Genomic DNA, 14,758 nt, shown 5'->3' with positions numbered 1-14,758 from the left:
GTGAGCCGAGATCCTGCCACTGCCCTCCAGCCTGGGCGACAGAATGTGGGGAAAAGAAAGAGAGATCAGCCTGTTACTGTGTCTATATAGAAGGAAGTAGACATAAGAGACTCCATTTTGTTCTGTATTTGAGATGCTGTTCATCTGTCACCCTACGCCCAACCTTGTCCTTGAAGAGACTTGTGCTGTGGTGACTCAGGGTTTAATGGATTTTGGGCTGTGCAGGGTGTGCTTTGTTAAACAAGTGCCTGAAGACAGCTTACTGGCTAAAAGTCATCACCATTCTCTTAATCTCAACTACCCAGGGACACGTACACAGCCAAAGGTCGCAAGGACCTCTGCCTAGGAAAGCTAGGTATTGTCCAAGCTTTCTCCCCATGTGATAATCTGAAACAATGCTGCTAACAGGTTTATGGAGATGTTTGCACATGCATCTCAAGGCACAGCATTTTCTTTTGAACTTCTTCATGTCACAGAGATCTTTATCCATATGTCTTACTACTAATTTTCCCCTACAATGATCCTATTATCCTGCCACTCCCTTATCTTTAAGATGGTAAAGATAATGATCAATAAATACGGAGGGAACTCAGAGACTGGTGCCGGCTGGGTCCTCTGTGTGCCGATCGCTGAGCCGGTCCCCTGGGCCCACTTTTTCTTTTTTTTTTATGTAACCAATCATTTTATTATTTTCATCAACAACCAATACAGCAACACAAATTGACCGCCACTCCTCAAGGGAACGTTTTTTGTCGTTTAGAGTAAGGCCCTGAATGAGCTACCTACATGGCACATAGTATTTGCAACATGCAAATGGAGACCTAAAGGCTCATGATGGGAATAGAAGGTGGCTGTGTACAGAGGAACAGAAATGGAGTTATGGGAAGCTCAATCAACAATTGGCAACAAGCTAGGTCAGTAGTTTGCCAAACTGGCCATCTATGCAGTGCCTGAGTTTTGGTTCTGGGCCTGGATCATGTACGAAAGGCAGTAAAGCCTGGGTGCCATGAATCACACCTACAATCCCAGCACTTTGGAAATCTGTGGTGGGAGGATCTCTTAAAGCCGGGGCCTTGAGCCCACCCTTGGTAGTAAAACCAAGCCCTTGTATCTAAAAAACAAAAGGGCAGGTAGATTCCACAGAAATAATGTTGCAGGAAGGGGGTGATAAAATACAGAAACATGGACACACAGCAAACCCTCAACTGTTTCATTGGCTCCCAGTGTCTTAATCTGCTAACATTAAAAGACCCCCTAAACCCAGCAAGCTTTTCATTTAAAATTCCTTCAGTGAGGTACATCTGGGGAAAAAGTCTCTAAAGTGTGCCGATAAACTAGGCTCCTTGAGTGCTGCCTTGGAGTAGGAAATGCAGCATTAGACAGACTGCCTAAGCAAGCTGGGTAAAACCCAGTTAAAAATAGCAAACTCTCAGGGGGTCACTTCCTTGTGCCCAGGCAGACCCACCCAAAGGCATAATTCACAGTAAAGCTTTAAAAAAAAAAAAAAAAAGCAGCCACGCCATTAAGACGACTAAAATTATGCTGTGGTTACTTCAGCAGCTAGGTTATCCAAGGACTTGGAAAATTCACCTTCTGATGTCCTCCAAGACAGATTCCATTTTTTATGCACCTTGTTCTTTACTCAGACCTGTAACTTCAGTCTGGAGTGAACAGTAACACCTAGTTTTCCTCAGACTCCTCTTGAGTGCTAGAGAGAAGGTGCTGGCCCTTAGAGCCAAAGAGGTTATTGGTTAATAACACCTAGAGAAAAACAAAACTGTTGGTGAAAGATTCCTCAGACATGGTTACCCCCCACTCCTTGCATTCTCCAGTTTTTCTTTGTGTATACTTTGTGTCTCATGTCTTTTCTCAAGTCTCCTTTTCCACCTAATGAGAAACGCCCACGGGTGTGGAGGGGCAGACCACCCTTCAACAGAACAAGACTCCATCTCGAAAGAAAGGAAAGGAAAGGAGAGGAGAGGAGAGGAGAGGAGAGGAGAGGGGAGGGGAGGGGAGGGGAGGGGAGGGGAGGGGAGGGGAGGGGAGGGGAGGGGAGGGGAGGGGAGGGGAGGGGAGGGGAGGGGAGGGGAGGGGAGGGGAGGGGAGGCCAGAGTAAATTTAAAACCTATACTTGAGGCCAGGTGTGGTGGCTCATGCCTGTAATCTCAGCACTTTGGGAGGCTGAGGTGGGCGAATCACCTGAGGTCACGAGTTCATGTACAGCCTGGCCAACATGGTGAAATCCTGTCTCTACTAAAAATATGAAAGCTTGTCTCAAAAAACAGAAAACCTATACTTGATAATTGGAAGTCTTCTCTGCGATGGGTTTCTTAAACCCGGTTGTTCCAAATCCTTATACCATCACAATCACCTGTAGTTACAGTCATAGATTTAAAAGATGCCTCCAGGCTTGTCCGTTGCAGAGGATAGCCAGGACCTATTTGCCTTTGAGTGAGAGACCCTGATTCTGGTGGAAAATAGCAATACTGATGGGCAGTCTCACCCCATGGCTTTACAAAGTCTCCAAATTTATTTTATCAAATATTAAAATGAGTCATTTAATTAACAAAGGCAAATGGGAAACTCGGCTTGAATGGATTGAAGGCATCATATTCTTGCCTCTGCTGAAGACTAAAGAACTTAGAAGATTTCAGGATTGGTCAAAAACCGTCGTCTATAGACTCTTATGCCCAAAAAACAAAACCCTTATACAAAAAGCTCACACAAGACGGACCAAACCCCCTCATTTGGCAATTACCAGAAATTCAACAAGTGGAAAGGTAAAACACCTGTTAGTAACTGCCCTTGTCGCAGCTTTACCCTCCTTAAGCAGCCATTCCATCTTTTCGTCAGTATAAACAAGGGTGTAGCCTCAGAAATACTTACCCAAGCCTGGCTCGGTGGCTCACGCCTGTAATCCCAGTACTTTGGGAGGCCGAGGTGGGCAGACCACAAGGCCAGGAGTTTAAGACCAACCTGGCCAATATGGTGAAACCCTGTCTCTACTAAAAATATAAAAAGTTAGCCGGGTGTGGTGGCACAGATCTGTAGTCCCAGCCACCCGGGAGGCTTAGGCAGAAGAATTGCTTGAACCTGGGAGGCGGAGGTTGCAGTGAGCCGAGATCACGCTGCTGTACTCCAGCCTGGGCGACAGAGTCAGACTCTGTCACACACACAAAAAAATACTTATCCAAAGGCTCGGAGGCCACTGAAAACTATCCCTTACGTGGTAACCAACGGACGGCCAAAGTGCATGACGGGACCACCCTTATTTGAAGATGCTTCCTCCCAGCTGATTCAAGGAAAAAGACGCAATGGGTACTCAGTAACTAACAGGAAAAACTCGTGTGGAAATAGAGTTAAGAGACTCGGCTCTGTGGATCACACCTGTAATCCCTGTGCTCTGGGAGGCTGAGGCAGGTGCATCACCTGAGGTTAGGAGTTCGAGAGCAGCCTGCTCAACAGGGTGAAACCCCGCCTCTACCAAAAATACAAAAATTGGCTGGGTGTAGTGTGAGCACCTGTAATCCCAGCTACTCGGGAGGCTGAGGCAGGAGAATCACTTCAACGTGGGAGGTGGAGGTGGCAGTGAGCTGAGATCACGCCATTGCCCTCCAGCCTGGGCGACAGAGACTCCGTCTCAAAAAATAAAATAAAAAATAAAAAAATAGAGTTGGCCAGGCACGGTGGCTTACACCTGTAATCCCAGCACTTTGGGAGGCCAAGGTGGGTGGATCACTGGGTCAGGTGATCGAGAACATCCTGGCTAGCATGGTGAAACCCTGTCTCTACTAAAAACACCAAAAAATTAGCTGGGTGTGGCGGCAGGTGCCTGTAGTCCCAGCTACTCGGGAGGCTAAGGCAGGAGAATGGCATGAACCTGGGAGGTGGAGCTTGCAGTGAGCCGAGATCATACCACTGCACTCCAGCCTGGGCGACAGAGAGAGACTCCAGCTCGAAAAAAAAAAAAAAAAAAAATGTTAGAGCTAAGAAAGTTTCCAAAGTATTGGTCTGCTTAAGCATATTGAGCTGTTTGCACTCAGCCAAGCCTTAAAATACTTAGAGAACCAGGAAGGAACCATCTATACAAATTCTAAGTATGCCTTTGACGTGGCTTATACATTAAAAATATATATGTATTAGACTGAATGAAGTCTTATTAATAGCAAAGGATAATTAAAATCCCAAACTTGCAAAGTTCTCAACAAAAGTAAAGTTTGCTAGAAATTATCAGTGTTGGCCGGGTGCGGTGGCTCATGCCTGTAATCGCAGCACCTTGGGAGGCTGAGGCGCGTGGATCACCTGAGCTCAGGAGTTCGAGACCAGCCTGGGCAATATGTTGAAACCCCATCTCTACTATAATACAAAAAAGTAGCCGAACGTGTCGGCATGCACCTGCATCCTAGCTACTCAGGAGGCTGAGGCAGGAGGATCATCTGAACCAGGGAGGCAGAGGTTAGTGAGACAAGATGGTACCACTATACTCCAGCATGGGCGACAGAGGGAGAGTCTGTCTCAAAAAAAAAATTAAAAAAAAATTCTATTCCAAACAACAGACATTACATAAGAATACCACACTCCTTGACACCCACCCTCATCAGCGAAAGTAGAAACAATGAATCAGACTTTAAAGAACCACTTAACCTGGCTGGGCTGGTGGCTCATGCCTGTAATCCCAGCACTGTGGGAGGCCGAGGCAGGTGGATCGCAAGGTCAGGAGATGGAGACCATCCTGGCCAAGGTGGTGAAACATCTTTCTACCAAAAACACAAAAATGAGGCGGACATGATGGCATACATCTGTAGTCCCAGCTATTCGGGAGACTGAGGCAGGAGAATGGTGTCAAACCAGGAGGCAGAGCTTGCAGTGAGCCGAGATCACACCACTGTACTCCAGCCTGGGTGACAGAGCAAGACTCCATCTCAAAAAAAAAAAAAAAAAAAAAAAAAAAGCCAATCGGATTTAGATTATGAGGTGTAACCACACAACAGTAGGCACTACCTGCGTCAGGAATAAGAACCTTCCCCTCCCTTGTCCAAGCGCTCGCCGTTGCTCCATCTATGAGATGCCCCCTTCCATAGAAGTAAATTTCCTAGCTGAGAAAAATGTACGTTCGAGTGCTACTTCTTTTGCGACCCTGAAAATTTGCATATAACACAGTGAGCCGCCGAGATCTTGCCACTGCACTTCAGCCTGGGTGACAGAGCAAGACTCCGCCTCAAAAAAAGAAGAAAGCCAGCTAGGCACGGTGTCTCAGGGCTGTAATCGCAACACTTTGGGAGGCTGAGGCACGAGGATTGCTTGAGCCCAGGAGTTGGAGACCAGTCTGGCCAATTTGGTGAAACCCTGTTTCTACTAAAAATGCTACAAAATGAGCCGAGCATTGTGCTGGGCGCCTGTCATCTCAGCTGTTCGGAAGGCTCAGGCAAGAGGATTGTTAGAACCCGCAGAGTGGAGGTGGCAGTAAGCTGAGATCACACCACTGCACTCCAGCCTGGGCGACAGAGAGAGAAGACTCCAGCTCGAAAAAAAAAAGAAAGTTAGAGCTAAGAAACTTTCCAAGGTATTGGTCTGCTTAAGGATATTGAGCTGTTTGCACTCAGCCAAGCCTTAAAATACTTAGAGGACCAGGAAGGAACCATCTATAGCAATTCTAAGTATGCCTTTGACGTGGCTTATACATTAAAAATATATATGTATTAGACTGAATGAAGTCTTCTCAATAGCAAAGGAGAATTAAAATCCCAAACTTACAAAGTTCTCAACAAAAGTAAAGTTTGCTAGAAATTATCAGTGTTGGCCGGGCGCGGTGGCTCATGCCTGTAATCCCAGCACCTTGGGAGGCCGAGGCGCGTAGATCACCTGAGCTCAGGAGTTCGAGACCAGCCTGAGCGACATGGTGAAACCCCATCTCTACTAAAATACAAGAAATTAGCCGAACGTGTCGGCATGCACCTGCATCCTAGCTACTCAGGAGGCTGAGGCAGGAGGATTGTTTGAACCCGGGAGGCAGAGGTTAGTGAGACAAGATGGTGCCACTACACTCCAGCATGGGCGACAGAGGGAGACTCTGCCTCAAAACAAAACAAAACAAAATGCTATTCCAAACATCAGACATTACATAAGAATACCACACTTCTTTACACCCACCCTCATCAGCGAAAGTAGAAACAATGAATCAGACTTTAAAGAACCACTTAACCTGGCTGGGCTGGTGGCTCATGCCTGTAATCCCAGCACTGTGGGAGGCCGAGGCAGGTGGATCGCAAGGTCAGGAGATGGAGACCATCCTGGCCAAAGTGGTGAAACCTCTTTTTACCAACAACACAAAAATGAGGCGGACATGATGGCATACACTTGTAGTCCCAGCTATTCGGGAGACTGAGGCAGGAGAATGGTGTCAAACCAGGAGGCAGAGCTTTCGGTGAGCCGAGATTGCACCAGTGTACTCCAGCCTGGGCGACACAGCAAGACTCCGTCTCAAAAAAAAAAAAAAAAGGCAATCGGATTTAGATTGTGAGGTCTAACCCTGACCAATAAGGGAACCACGCTGCGGTAGGCGCTACCTGCGTCAGGAATAAGAACCTCCCCCTCCCTTCTCCGAGCACTCACCATTGCTCCATCTATGAGACGCCCCCTTCTATAGAAGTAACCTTCCTAGCTGAGAAAAATGTACATTCGAGTGCTACTTCTTTTGCGACACCGAAAATTTACATATAACACAGTGAGCCACCGAGATCTCGCCACTGCACTCCAGCCTGGGTGACAGAGCGAGACTTCGTCTCAGAAAAAAAAAAGAAAGCCAGCTAGGCACGGTGTCTCAGGCCTGTAATTCCAACACTTTGGGAGGCTGAGGCAGGAGGATCGATTGAGCCCAGGAGTTGGAGACCAGCATGGGCAATGAAGAGAGACCCCGTCTCTACTAAAAAGTAAACAGAGGAGGAGGAGAAAAACCAAATGAGTTCCCCAGCCATAGCCAGACGCCCCCCCGACCCCCGAACCCCCCAATGGCCATCATCAAGGGTTTGATTTTATTTTTATTTTTTATTTATTGATTTTGAGACAGAGTCTCGCTCTGTCACCCAGGCTGGAGTGCAGTGGAGTGATCTCGGATCACTGCAAGCTCCGTCTCCCGGGTTCCCGCATTCTCCTGCCTCAGCCTCCTGAGTAGCTGGGACTACAGGCCCCCGCCCCCACACCTGGTTAATTTTTTGTATTTTTAGTAGAGACCGTGTTTCACCGTGTTAGCCAGGATGGTCTCGATCTCTTGACCTTGTGATCCGCCGGCCTTGGCCTCCCAAAGTGCTGGGATTACAGGTGAGAGTCACGACGCCCAGCCAACAAATATTTACAATCAGTGGGCGGGGTGGTGCATGCCTCTGGGGCTAATTAGGACCTAGTAGGGTATGGCTACTGGACAGGCTGAGGCAGGAGGATCACTTGAGCCTGGGAGGGTGAGGCTGCAGTGAGCTATAATCACACCACTGCACTCCAGCCTGGGCTCAGAGTGACAACCCATCTCTAAAAGGAAAATGAGAGAGAGAGAAATGGAGAGAGTGGGCAGAGGTAAACCGCCTCCCTCCAAGCACTGCAGCTCCCAGGGGTCTGCTCTCTGACAGACCCGCTGCATGCCCAGGCTCCTCTTCTGTTTCCTACTTCCGCCAACACCCCACACCCTTCCTAAGGACACAAAGTGCAGAAACCAGTTGATGTTTCATCGGCCAATATGAGGCTCTGCACGATTGCACTGTGCTGTTTTGCCCTGCGATTCCCCGCGACCACCCCTGCACCCCGCCCTGTGCTCAAAGCAAAGGTTTCCTGTCTGAGAGAGTCCTCCAGCATTGAGGACCTGGAGGAGTGACCGTGCAGGTTCCAGGTGCAGTCTGGACCTTGAGCCAAGATAGGGTCGCAGCTGCCTCCGGAAGCCCGGGCCAGCGGGAACAGGGGCTGGAGTCCCAGGGTAGGCCCCAGCCAGGCAGTGAGTACCGGGCTCTGCTCCCAGAATTCAGGCAGTGAGTGTGGTTTCTGATCTCTGCATCTGAGCAGACCTCTGGGGACAGGGAGCTGCATGGCACGACAGGACAGGACTGTGGCCTCCCAGCGTGGCCTGTGGCCCCCTGTGACCCAGGCGCAGGGCATCCCAGGACCGAGGCTGTAGTGGCCGGCTGCGTGTCTTCCATGGACAATGCCTGGACGGAAGCGGGCCCTCTTACACCTGAGAACAGTGTGGTATGAAGTCACCGCTGGCCCCCACATCACTCTGCAGCCTCGTTCTTCTCGGGGGGGCCGGCCTTCAGGAGGGAGGGGCTGGTGGAGCGCAGGCAGCTGGTCCCGGGCAGCATTCACGGCCCGGCCATGGCGGGCACCTGATGTGAAGTGCACCACTCTGTGGTCAGTAAATTCTCCAGAAAGCTCCAGCCTCTGCCTCTTCTGTCACCTTTGACCCCAGGAGGATGCTAGGCAGCCCCTGAAACCCTGCGCAGCATCAGCAAATAGACATGGCAGTGAGGCACCTGTGGGACTTTATTAGCTAAACAGACACCAGCTCCAGCCACAGGCTTGGACCAGCCAGCTGAGAGTGTGGCCTCAGACACGCCGGCCAGGTTCCCTGCTTCCTGGCCACTGTTGGAAGCAGTCTTCAGGCCACCCCACCTTGGTCTAGTCCCAGCAGGCGCCCCCACATCTGGCTCTGCTGTGGGAGTGAGAACAAAGACCCCGCCTGCCCCGCTCCTGCTGCCCCGGGGGCTCGGACGGCACCCACCATCCCAGGAGCCTGGGCAGGGGCTGGGGTGCAAAGCCTCCCACTCCTCCTCTGAACCAGATGGAAAATGCGTCTCCCAAGAGTCTCCTGGGGAGCAGGACGGAGGCCTGCCCCTCCCTAGCCAGTGCCCACAAGAGAGGGTTGTCCTGGGGGGGCAGAACGATCAACCCCCACCACAAGACATCCTGGTGTACAGAGGCCCTGGGAACAGCCCATGCCCCACCCAGGAGCATATCCTAAACGTGCAGGGGCCAGCAAGGCTGGGGAAGGAGGGGTCCGCTGCTAGGTCCATGAGGTGTGGATATCCCCTTGGACTTAGGAGAAGGGGCACTCGAACCCGCGCCCAGGCCCCTCCACCTTCAGCTGGCGTATCCTCTGTCGGTACTGCTGGATGGCGTACCGCATGCAGGCGTCCATCATGGCCTCAGTGAGGACCCCGTCTGCGGAGGCATACGCCATGGCCTAGTGAGGAGAGAGGGAGCTCAGGGAGGCCGCCATGGGATCTCCCCACCCCTTACGCACGCCAGGTCCCCGAGGTGGGGAGGGCCCAAACCAGGGGCACCAGGACGGCCTCAGGGTGAAACACAGGCTTCCCGCACCACGGCAGAGTCCAGCACGCGTGTGGACACCGGGAGCGGCCCCTGCAGTGCCACAGCCCTGCCTGCGTCCTCAGCACTGCTGTTTCTCGATGACTGTCTAATAATAAAAAGTCCAAGGCCAAGCCCCACTGACGGCTGACCGAGGGCAGCTCCCAAGAGGCCGGGGAATTGCAGACCCTCTGTGTGTCTCAGCCGTGGCCAAGCAGTGCCCCCGGGTCACACTGCACCGCAGACCCTGACCCTCATAGGTCTCCAGGGCAGAGGCAGCCACTGCCCAACGTGGGGCACCAAGGCCACCACTGCCCCCACCTCCCTGTCCTCCTGGCACAGGGCTTGGCATCTAGCACACGGAGGCTGCAGCTGCTGGGACCGGGGCCCTTGGTGCTGTCTCAGGCACCTCAGGTCCAGCCCTTCTACCATGGACAGGTCACTCGCCATCCCAGTGCCAGTGAAAGGCGTGGAGTCCACAAGGGGAGACACCTGTGGGTCAGGGTCCGGGCATGGGGACGTCCACTGGGCACTGTGCTCGGGAGTGCACCAGGACGCCTGGAAGAAGCACAGGGCGGGGGACGCTTCCCGGACAGCTGAGTGGGTCCCCCACCCCGTCCCGGCTGTGCCTCCCAGAGGCAGGATTCATCTCACAGGGTAAAGGGGCAGCAGCACACCATCCTCCCACAACACGGCTGCTATGACAGGACCTGCCATGGGGATGAGCACGTGGTGCCCGTCCCCACTGGCAGTGCCCACCCCTTGCCAAGAGCCACTGTGTGGGGAGACACTGACTGGAGCTGGACCACCACTGTGGCTCAGCGGCCCAGGAGTGCAGGAGACACTGACTGGCACCGGACCGCCACTGTGCATCAGAGGACCAGGACTGCTCAGCATCATTTTTGATCTTGAGCCGATCCAAGAGAGTTTAAACAGGTGCAGGAACCCTCAGGGTGCACCCGAGTGGCTGCACCTCACCCAGGGCCCACTAGAGGAAAGGGGTTGAGCAGATGCTCACGGGGCCGCCCTGCCAGGAAGCAGGGGACCTGGCAGAGCCCACCAGAAGTGACAGCTAAATGTCACGTGGCCTCCTGGTTTGGATTCTGGGGCAAGACCCAGTCCCACGTGGGGCCAACAGTGACACACGACGTTCACCACGTGGGAAGGCCCCGGGCCCAGGAGCTCTCTGTGTTACCCTTGCAACTTTTGTGGGAACCTAAAATCTTCAAGCTGTAAAAGTTGAAACACAAGACCTGGACCTGACGTCTTCACGTGTCACGGTTCTTCTTCGTGTTCCTTGTTGCTATGGCAATGCCACGCACCTGCGCTTCCAGGCTGGGCTGCCCGGGAAGACGGGGGCTTGGGGGACACACTCTGCACCCACAGAAGCCTTAGGGGCAGGTAGTGCGGGAATGCCCTGGTGCGGACTCCACTCCTCGGGGTGCCGCCCAGCTCACGGACACCCTATCTCCGGCACGGTCCAAGCAGACGCATCTCAGAAGCCAAAAGCTCCTGAGTGACATCACGAGTGCCAGCAAGGGCCACAGCCCGGCCCAGCTCCGGGGACCCCTCCCCGCACCTCCCCGGTCCCAGGCACACCGACTTACACTCAGCACAACACTCTCCAGCGAGTCCTGGGGCCGACCGAGGAGCCGCCGGCGGACTTGCCGAAGGGGAAGGGGAAGCGCCATTGGGTCACCTGCCACAGTCACCGTGGCCTGTAGCAGCCTCCCCGACACACGGCAGCACACCCAAGTCCCGGGACTTGCAAGGACCCCAATGTGCTCCCAGGCCCCATCAAGAGCCCCGAGCAAGGGAGACTGAGGCAGACGGGGGAAGGGTCTCACTGATGCAGACCCCTAAGCTACAGCGCCGGACAGGAAAACCCAGGCATGAAGCAGACTGCGGGTGCCCCTCATCGGAGGAAAGGGAAGGGACAGGAGGGTGTGCGCGGACAGGAGGGTGTGCACGGGCGGACTCTGCTCTTGGGGCAGAGGGATTCAGCCAGGAACCGCGCTCAGGGAGGGCCAGGCCCGCACCACTACCTGGAAGCGGTGCTGCAGCGCCTCCAGCACCGTGATGCGGGACGTCTCCCTAACCAGGGACGGCTTCAGCAGCCCAGCCTCGATGAAGCAGGCCCGGCGGCTGTCGCATTCTTGGCTGATTTTAACTGGACAGCCAGCAGCGTCAGCGCAGCCACCTGCAGCAGAGACACCGTACTGGCGTGCCTGCCCCACCCTCCCTCTCTCCTCGAGCGGGAGATGCACGGGGCTGCCCCCACCCTCTCTCTGCCCAAGGGAGAAGCACAGGGCTGTGTGCTGGCAGCACAGGAACCCGAATTCCCAGCCCCGAATCCCACAGCCACGCGGTTACAGGAGGCAGGCGGGGCCGCCACAGCGCCCTCACTCAGGGCCATTTTCTCTGCAACTGGCAGCATAAATCCTGCAAAGCCCCGGTCGCTGAGCAGGGCCCTGGGCAGACTCAGCCGGTTATGTCACAGGGCCACACCCTCTGCTACTTTCTTGACCATTAAAAATAGTACTTTATTCCTGGAAAACAAGACTAACCCGAAATCTCTGACTCGTTTTAAAAATCGTTTGGGCTGGCCGGGTCTGTCATCCCAGCACTTTGGGAGGCCCAGGCCGGCGGATCACCAGAGGTTGAGAGTTCAAGACCAGCCTAACCAACCTGGGAAAATCCCATCTCTACTAAAAATACGAAAAAATTAGCCAGCCCAGGCCGAGCACGGTGGCGCTCGCCTGTAATCCCAGCACTTTGGGAGGCTGAGGTGGGCAGATCACGAGGTCAGATCGAGACCATCCTGGCTAACATGGTGAAACCCTGTCTCTATTAAAAATACAAAAACAATTAGCTGGGCGAGGTGCCGGGCGCCTGTAGTCCCAGCTACTCGGGAGACTGAGGCAGGAGAATGGTGTGAACCCGGGAGGCGGAGGTTGAAGTGAGTCGAGATGGAGCCACTGCACTGGAGCCTGGGCGATTGAGAGACACTCCGCCTCAAAAAAAACAAGGAGACCGAGAAGACGAAACTGATTCCATTTTGAAAAAACCTTCTTTATTCAGAATAAAACCCGGAGAGTTCCACGTTGACAGATTCCTCTCACGATTAAAGCCTCACTCTTCTGGGCGCAGGCTCCGGCCTGCTCTGGTGGCACGCCATGTCATGTACGGCTGCGTCCTCCATCCCCCGCTGCCCAGCGCACAGGAGGTGCCTGGCACGCAGTGGGCAGTTGCTCTGCCGTGGTGCCGGCACCCTGTGGTGTGACTGCAGCACCTGCCGGTGGCCTCAACAGTGTGACGGTGGATGTCGCAGGTGCTGTTTCCGCCCATGTTAGTGAGACGTTGTCACGGGAGGACATGAGGGACCTGCTTAATGCACCGTTGACTTTGTTTGTTTTTAGAGACAGGGTTTTGTTCTGTCACCCAGGCTGGAGTGCAATGGTGCTATCTCGGCTCACTGCAACCTCCCCCTTCCGGGTTCGGGCAGTTCTCCTGCCTCAGCCTCCCGAGTGACTGGGATTACAGGCTCATGCCACCACACCCAGCTAATACAGGCATGTGGCACCGTGTCTGGCCAATCTTCTATTTTTAGTAGAGATGGGACTTCACCATGTTGGCCAGGCTGGTCACGAATTTCTGACCTCAAGTGATCCACCCATCTTGGCCTCCCAAAGTGCTGAGATTACACGGGTGAGCCACCGGGCCTGATTGATTTTGTCTTTTTTGAGACAGAGTTTCACTCTCGTTGCCCAGGCTGGAGTGCAATCCTGTGGTTTCAACTCACTGCAACCTCTGCCTCCCAGGTTCAAGCAATTTTCCTACCTCAGCCTCCCAAGTATCTGGGAGTCCAGGCACATGCCACTTTGGCCTGCTAATTTTTGTACCATTAGACGTGGGGTTTCATGACATTGGTCAGGCTGGTCTCGAACTCCTGACCTTCAGCTGAACTGGCCGTCTTGGCCTCCCAAAGTGCTAGTATTACAGGCATGAACCAACGCACCCAAACTCTTTTTTTTTTTTTTTTTTTTGAGATGGAGTCTCACTCTGTCCCCAGGCTGGGGTGCAGCCTCCCGAGATTACAGGCACATGCTAAGATGCCCAGCTAACCGTTTTCTTTTTTTTTTTTGAACCAGAGTTTCGCTCTGTTGCCCAGGCTGGAGTGCAGTGGTGCGATCTCAGTTCACTGCACGCTCCGCCTCCCGGGTTCATGCCATTCCCCTGCCTTAACCTCCCAAGTAGCTGGGACTACAGGCGCCCACCACCACACCTGGCTAATGTGACCAGGCCACCAAACAGGCTTTGTGTGAGCCATAAAGCTGATTATTTCACCTGGGTGCAGGCGGGCTGTGTCCCAGGAGAGCCAGTGAAGGGAGATAGGAGTGGGTCGGTTTTCTAGGATGTGGGTGGATGATGGAAAATTACGAAGGAGGTTTTTCTCTTGCAGGCAGGGGCGGGGTCACAAGGTGCTCAGTGGGGGAGCTTCGGAGCCAGGAAGTTAAGATGGGGCAAGAACAAATCACAATGGTGGAATGTCCTCAGTTAAGGCAGGAACCGGCCATTTTCACTTCTTTTGGGATTCTTCACTTGCTTCAGGCCATCTGGATGTCTACAGGCAGGCATGGGCTCAGAGGACGGACAGTTCACATCTGTTCCCCAGGTCACCTGCTCTCCCCTGGTCACCTGCTCCATCCTAACTCATCCGGGTCACCTGCTTTGACCCGAGTCCCCTTTAGTTACTTGTCCTATAACCGTTTTCCCCACCAAACCACTCACCTGGCCACTCTGGCCCATACTCCTGCTCTCTTTAAGGCCAATGGGCATGAGGTTAGACTGTGCATTCTAACCCTCGCCAGTAGGAGAACCACACAGCAGTAGGTGCTGCCTGCATCAGGAATAAGAACCTTCCCCTCCCTTGTCCAGGCGCTCGCCATTGCTCCATCTATGAGAGGCGTCTTCTATAGAAGCAAATTGCTTTGCTGAGAAAAGTTTATATTTGAGTGCTACTTCTTTGGCAGCGCAGAAAACTTACGTTTAACACAGTGAGCTGCTGAGTTCTCGTCCCTGCACTCCAGCTTGGGCGACAGAGTGAGACTCTGTCTCAAAAAAAAAAAAAAAAAAAGCCAGAAAATGCCGGCCAGGCGCGGAAGCTCACACCCGTAATCTCAGCACTCTGAGAGGCCGAGGCAGGCAGATCACCTGAAAACAGGAGTTTGAGACCAGCCTGGCCAACGTGGTGAAACCCCCGTCTCTGCCAAAAATACAAAAATTAACCTGGGCATGGTGGCGTTCGCCTGTAATCCCAGCTACTCCGGAGGTTTAGGCATGAAAATTGCTCGAACCCTGTGTCACGCGTGTCCATGTGAAGACACCACCAAACAGGCTTTGTGTCAGC

At 53.2% G+C, this 14,758-nt stretch overlaps 1 long non-coding RNA gene across 2 annotated transcripts; it reads right to left on the bottom strand.

The window, feature by feature from the left end:
- Window positions 1-8,505: 8,505 nt before the first annotated feature.
- On the bottom strand, window positions 8,506-11,527 carry LOC115900659. Of its 2 annotated transcripts, XR_004060310.1 has the most exons (3): window positions 11,394-11,527; window positions 10,956-11,047; window positions 8,506-9,223 (listed from the first exon to the last, which is right to left on the bottom strand). It is a non-coding gene; the product is annotated as an uncharacterized LOC115900659 (long non-coding RNA). The 2 variants fall into 2 exon arrangements; XR_004060309.1 differs by having other exon boundaries at window positions 8,506-11,047.
- Window positions 11,528-14,758: the final 3,231 nt, after the last annotated feature.

This window comes from Rhinopithecus roxellana, chromosome 12, assembly GCF_007565055.1.
Source record: "Rhinopithecus roxellana isolate Shanxi Qingling chromosome 12, ASM756505v1, whole genome shotgun sequence".
Lineage (NCBI taxonomy): Eukaryota > Metazoa > Chordata > Mammalia > Primates > Cercopithecidae > Rhinopithecus > Rhinopithecus roxellana.
The sequence above is the reverse complement of the archived record's forward strand: the minus strand, read 5'-3'. Positions and strand labels throughout refer to the sequence as shown.